This window comes from Loxodonta africana, chromosome 1 (genome assembly GCF_030014295.1).
Source record: "Loxodonta africana isolate mLoxAfr1 chromosome 1, mLoxAfr1.hap2, whole genome shotgun sequence".
Lineage (NCBI taxonomy): Eukaryota > Metazoa > Chordata > Mammalia > Proboscidea > Elephantidae > Loxodonta > Loxodonta africana.
In genome coordinates, this window is record NC_087342.1 from 144,147,893 (window position 1) to 144,155,204 (window position 7,312).

Genomic DNA, 7,312 nt, shown 5'->3' on the forward strand with positions numbered 1-7,312 from the left:
TCACTCTTTTCTGCCCTCTATAGATAAGATTTATAGAGATATTCAAAGAATTGTCCTTGCTTTTTGATAGCAAGTGAACTCCCTTTTCCTTAGACTATCCCCCAAATTACTCAACCAAAGCTCAAATCCTATAGTTTCCTTCTAACACTTTATTACTGAAGCACTTTTCAGTTCCCCATGGTGCACATTCTCCCTTACTCCAACAAGTACATTCACTCTTCACTTATAGATACAGTTAGGTTTCAAAAACCAGGTTGTTATGTGAAAACTGGCATTATACAAAAATGAAGGATTACTGCATCATTACATAACTGCCAAATTACATCATTACCTAACCTCCACCACTGAGAATCATGGCCCAGCCAAGTTGACACATAACCTTACCCGCCGCAGCCAGCGTTAGTCTCACCTCGTATCTCAGCATCTGTTACTACCAGATGTACGCTGTTAATGCACAAAATGATCAGATAATAGTTTTTTTATTTTTATTTTTTTACCATTGTTGTGAATAGTCAATAAGTGAGGAGTAAATGTAATAAAACCAGCTTGTTCAACCAAAGGTATATTACTGGCGGTCTTTGGCAATTCTCACTGCCATTGCCTCCATTCAAGTATCTTTCATGTGTCTTCTGGTTACTCTACATTCTCAAAATGGTTTCCCTTGCCCCTAGTCTTATTTTCTCCAATCGACATCCCAGAGACCTTGTCAGAAAAATCTTTCTGAAATTCAGATCTGATTATGTCACTTCCAAGCCCCCATATCTCTAAGAACGGGGATATTTCAGTCTGGCCTGAGACACCCTCCTTGAGCAGTTCTCCAACCATACCTCCTGTCTTTATCAGTCACTACCTCCCCAACGGGAACCCTGGGGGCGTAGTGGTTAAGTGCTATGGCTGCTAACCAAAGAATCGGCAGTTTGAATCTGCCAGGTGCGCCTTGGAAACTCTGTGGGGGCAGTTCTACTCTGTCCTATAGGGTAGCTATGAGTCGGAATTGACTCGACAGCACTGGGTTTTTTTTTTTTTTTACCTCCCCAACTTGAGTTTCCCATACCAGCCTAGATGACTTTGCTCAGAGTTCTTCCAAAGCATTTTTCTGTCCCCTGCATGGTCTTTAGATCTCTTTCTTTGCCTGGAAATCTTCTTCATCTAGATAATACTTACTTGTTCTTAAAAGACTTGGCTCAAGCATTCCCTCCTCTGAAAAGCTTTCTTGAAGCCAGTAGATAAGTCAGTGGTTGGTGTTTATTTCTTTAATAGCACTTATCACACTGTACTGTAATTTACTTATTTGTTTTCCTCATGAAGTTACCAACTTTTGAAAGTCTAGGACCTTGTCTTACTCATCCTGACATCCTTTGCAGTGGATCTTATCCAGGGTTCTTCTTCTCAGATGTTTAGAAACGGAAAGCGGGGAGGGGAATCAATTGCACAGGGATTGCACACTGTTTTATGAATAGGGTCCAGGGATAATAAATGTCTCACAACGTATTAGACAATCTGGCACACAGGATTGTTATTGCTGCTGTTAGCTGCTGTCACGTTGGCCCCTGACTCATGATGATCTCATGTGTTTCAGAGTGGAACTGCTCCATAGGGTTTTCTTGGCTGCAATTTTTAGGGAAGCGGTTTGCCAGACTTTTCTTCCATGGAGCTGCTGGGCAGGTTCAAACTGCCAATCTTTAGATTAGCAGCTGATGGGAAACTGCTTCCACCACCCAGGCTACTGTTTGGAAACAATTAACCCACCCAAAATGCCAATAGCACTTTCATTAAGGAACACCATAGGTTCTCAGTGGGTGTTTGTTTATTGGATGGAATGCATAAATGTACTTGAATGAATAAGTAAAAAACCCCCCCCCAAAAAAAAACCAGTGCTGTTGAGTCGATTCCGACTCATAGCGACCCTATAGGACAGAGTAGACCAGCCCCATAGAGTTTTTTAGGAGTGCCAGGCAGATTCGAACTGCCAACCCTTTGGTTAGCAGTGTTAGCACTTAACCACTACATCACCAGGGTTTCCTGAATAAGTAAAACAAGATAAAAAATGATATAATAAATTAATAAATGAAGAGGGGGAAGTATGAGCACTGTATTTGGAAATGAATGTGTACCCCAAGGAGAGGCATAGAGTGGGAAATTAATACTTTGACAACTTAAAATTTTGTATTGGTCATATTCTACTGTTCCCACCTGCGGCCAGTGAGTGATATTTCTAAGTTGATAACTAGGAATATAAGTGCAAGGTGCAATCTGAGTTGAAAGAACCAGGGCTTTGACAGGTTTGCTCTAGTTGGAATCACTGCTGAGAATTTGCATTCCCACCCCAGATATACTGAATCAGAACCTACATTTTAACAAGATTCCCACATGATTCTTATGTATCCCCAGGTGATTCTTATGGAGATCTTGTTAAAATGCAGATTCTGATTCAGTACATCTGGAGTGGAAACACAAATTCTCAGCAGGGGTTCAAACCAGAATGACCTGGTTTGAAGTCCTGGAAAGAACTAAGTGACAAGACTCACATAAAGATATCCAGGGTATGGGGTGGGGAGGCAGGCTACCTAGATGTGAGGCAGAAGGCATTTCTGTAAGTCTACTCAGGTTATTTGGCCTATGACATTTACCTTACCTCCTAGCTCTGGTTTGAACTTTATATCCAACTATTTAAACTAAGGCCCATTACTTGTACTTTATTGTTGTTGCAAATTAAAATCCACAGGCAGCAGACATGCACTGTGATTTTATTTGCTAATATAAGTACTGTGTGACTCACATTCTCCCTTCAGGGGAATCTTAGCTAGGCAAAACTTTTCTAGTGCTCAACTTTTCCTGAAATAACTTTGTCATTAAAAACATAGGCACTGAATCAAAAGCTAATTGAATCAAAACTGTGGGTAATTTAATCTGGAATCCTAGACCTATTTAGTCCATAAATAATTGGTACCAAGTGTCTTTTATGCAAGGATGCCAACTGTTTCTGGGTCTCAATGCAATAATTTCTAGTTTTAAAAGATGGTGTTTTATGTCACCCAAGTGACATACAAATTTCAGTGTAATACCAACCCAAATAAACATTAGGTAATGATCATGATTTAAATTGTATTTCAAGGGCCACATACTCCAAAAATAAGAGGTATCTTTAAGAAAGGCTTTAAAATATTTTTTGGCTACATTAAGCTGCGCTGTAATTAGAAATGTATATAGCAAACAAAAATATGAAAATAGATGTCTAATTCAAAGCTACAGAGTCAATTATTTGATATAAAATCTCTAAGAAGAGTACAACTATTATTAGAAATAATAATCTAGGAGTGGTTTCTAAGGCTGCATCTTGAGTTTCCATGGAAACAGAAATTTCTATCTCAGAAGAAGAGATATCAATAAGAGGACCAGAATTCTCTATTTCCAGTGCAGTTGTCTCTGCTGCTCAAAGCTCAAGTCTGAGTTATCTTTCATTTGAATCTCTTCCTCTTCCAACTCTAGGTTTATTTGGTGTCACAGCTACAATGTCTTCATCTTCATTTTCATGTAGAAAGTTAAAATTATTTTGGATTTATAGGAGAAATCATTGTCCTACTCAATTTTCATAATACAATAGATGATGCCACTCTACCACCTTCCAAGTCTCATGTCATGGTGAAATGGAACATCCTACTGTGAAAGAAAACATTTTTTTCCCCTTCCGTCTTTTCTGTCAGGAGAGTTTTTGTCATGCTAAGCATTTTCATTATATGGCATTTATATTATATCATTTTTTAAAATTGTACTTTAGGTGAAGGTTTACAAAACAAACTATTTTCTCATTAAACAGTTAGTACACATGTTGTTTTATAACATTGGTTAACAACCCCACAACATATCAGCACTCTCCCTTCTCAACCTTGTGTTCCCTATTACCAGCTTTCCTGTCCCTTCCTGCCTTCTGGTCCTTGCCCCTAGGCTGGTGGGCCCCCTCAGTCTCGTTTTGGTTTATGGGCCCATCCAATTTTTGGATGAAGGATGAACCTCAGGATTGACTTCATTACTGAGCTGGAAGGTTGTCCGGGGCCATACTCTCAGGGTTTCTCCAGTCTCAATCAGGCCAGCAAGTCTGGTCTTTCTCTTTGAGTTAGAATTTTTTTCTACATTTTTCTCCAGCTCTGTCCAGGACCCTCTATCGTCATCCCTGTCAGAGCAGTCAGTGATGGTAGCCAGGCACCACCTAGTTGTACTGGACTCAGTCTGGTGAAGGCCGTGGTAGAAGTGGTCCATTAGTCCTTTGGGCTAATCTTTCCCTTGTATCTTTAGTTTTCTTCATTCATCCCTGATCCCGAAGGAGTGAGACCAGTGGAGTATCCTAGGTGGTTGCTCATAGGCTTTTAAGACCCAGATGTTTAGCACTGTTTTAATTATTGTCTTCTACATCCACACTTTGCGCTTTTTCTTCAAACATAACGCAGGTCCTTGTGTCTTCAGACTTCTCAGCAAAGACATAGCTGTATTTTTAGGATGGGCCTTTTATTGTCAATTCCTAAAATCTCATGTTGATTTTGTGTAAAAAATAAGAGCCTCAAAAATCTAGGTGCTTGGCATGAGAGAGGCTTCTGCTCAAGGTGCAGGCCAAACTCCATCTTTTAAAAAAAAAAAAAAAAACCCTAGGATGCTTTACTTCTGCTTAACACTAACTTTGAGAGAAACAGCTCACAGTTGTTGTTTTCAGAGGGGCTTGAGAAATGGTATAGTTTAAACCAGATATAAAGAAGGAATTGTTTTCTCAGCAAGATGTAACAGCAAAGATTGTAACAATGATTGCTTAAAGAATTTTCCAGGAAAGAGTCTTTCAAATGTTTGCAAAAAGCTAAGAGACCATATTAAAAATTAGATAGTAAATTATTTACTCAGAGGATCAGTTAGTCAATTATGACTGTGTGAAGGCACCCTAAAACTGAGATGCTTGCACTGATTAAAGATGACTGTTCTAGTTCTAAATCTAAGCTCCACTGTTGGATCAAATTTGTTCAAAGTCTTCCATTCTGCCCTCCTAAGAAAAAAAAATAAGGGATATCATTGCTGATGTCACATGGATCCTTGCTGAAAGCAGAGAATAACAGGAAGATGTTTACCTGTGTTTTATTGACTATGCCAAGGCATTCAATCACAAAAAATTATGGATAACATTGTGAAGAATGGGAATTCCAGAATGCTTAATTGTGCTCACGAGGAACCTGCACATAAATCAAGAGGCAGTCATTCTAACAGAACAAGAGAATACTGCGTGGTTTAAAGTAAGAAAGGTGTGTGTCAGGGTTTTATCTTTTCACCATCCTTACTGAATCTGTATGCTACTCAAATAATCCAAGAAGCTGGACTATATGAAGAAGAACATGGCATCAGCACTGGAAGGAGACTTACAAACAACCTGGGTTATGCAGATGACACAACGTTGCATGCTGAAAGTGAAGAGGGCTTGAAGCACTTACTGATGAAGATCAAAGGCCACAGCCTTCACTATAGATTATGCCTCAACATAAAGAAAACAAAAATCCTTACTACTGGACCAACAAGCAACACCATGATAAATGGAGAAGAGATTGAAGTTGTCAAGGATTTCCTTTTACTTGGATTCACAATCAACGCCCATGGAAGGAGCAGTCAAGAAATCAAAAGATGCATTGCATCGGGTAAATCTGCTGCAAAAGACTTCTTTAAAATACTGAAAAGCAAAAGATGCCACTTTGAGAACTAAGGTGTGACTGACCCAGGCCATGGTGTTTTCAACTGCCTCATATGCAGGTGAAAGCTGGACAATGAATAAGGAAGTCTGAAGTAGAATTGATGCTTTTGGATTATGGTGTTGGCGAAGAATATCGAATACACCATGAATTTGCAGAAGAACAAACAAATCTGTCTTGGAAGAAGTACAGCCAGAATGCTCCTCAGAATTGAAGATGGGGAGATTCCATCTCACATACATTGGACATGTTATCAGAAGGGACCAGTCCCTGGTGAAGGACATCATGCTGGGTAAAGTAGAGAGTCAGAAAAAAGAGAAAGACCCTCAACGAGATGGATTGACACAGTGGCTACAACAATGGGCTCAAACATAACAATAATTGTGAGGATGGGGCAGGACCGGGTAATGTTTCGTTCTGTTGTATATAGGGTCTATATGGGTTGGAACCTACCTGATGGCACCTAGCAACAACAACAAGAATAAAACCTCTGATTTAGAGCTGCAACTTCTTTTGAAACTTTAATCATCCTCTGCAAACAGTACAGGGGCAAGGACGTAGTTTACGAAGAAATGTTTGTTTGTCAGGATGGTCTCAGAAGTATGCTAGCAGGGCAGGCCCCTAGAAGAATGTATACATAGCCTCCTAAGTTGTAGCCAAGAGTCCTATGTCGGCATATAAATCAGCAAACCTTGTAAAATTTCAACTTGCTATTGTCTCGTAAATGTGTGCAATCCCAAAGCCCCCTTGATTGTAGTCACTATTCCTCTCCCCACTTTTCTGTAAAAATAGCTCACTTTAGTTTATACATGAGAGGCTGACTTGATTTGTAAACTTTCACTTAAAGCACAATAAAAATTATTTTAAAAAAAAAAAGCTCACTTCTCCCTCAGAATGGCGGAGCACCTTGTTGAATCCTCACCAAGTGCTGCCTGATTTGAATAGCTCTATTTCTTCAATGGCAATCCTGGTGGTGTAGCGGTTAACTGCTACGGCTGCTAACCAAAAGGTCAGCAGTTCGAATCCACCAGGCACTCCTTGGAAACTATGGGGCAGGTCTCCTCCGTTCTATAGGATCTCTATGAGTCAGAATCAACTCTATGGCAACGGGTTTTTTGGTTTATCCCTTCAATAATCTGTTTCAATTTTAACAGAGACTCCGGTCATGCTTTTTGAAAATGTCTACATTTTGAGTTAAAGTCTGAATCAATAATTTCTGACAATTCCACCATAACCATTTCCTCTGCCTCCTCTTCCTCCTCTTCTCCATCCTCCTGACTCCACATCTCGGCAGGCTGCATTGCGATACCGCATTTCATCTCCTAGGTGCCTCCCAGGCACCAGTCGTGCCTGTTCAGAGCCACTTCCCTGGGAGAACCAGCTCCCTGGGAGTTTGTTGCTCCTCTCCTCGCCTGCAAATCTCTGCCCAACCTGAGATGTCCACCTCTGACGATGGTCTCATTGGTCAGGCATTTCCTAATCACACTCTTCGTGGAAATATCTTTCTAAACTTCCAGTTTCACTGGGGATAAAGTAGCAGCAAAGTCTCTTCATAAGGATGACCATAAAGGTCATCTTCATCTTCTGTTCATCAT

At 40.1% G+C, this 7,312-nt stretch overlaps 1 pseudogene; it reads right to left on the reverse strand.

Annotated features, from left to right (window-relative positions):
* Positions 1–3,235: 3,235 nt before the first annotated feature.
* On the reverse strand, positions 3,236–7,018 carry LOC104845766 (general transcription factor 3C polypeptide 6-like; annotated as a pseudogene).
* Positions 7,019–7,312: the final 294 nt, after the last annotated feature.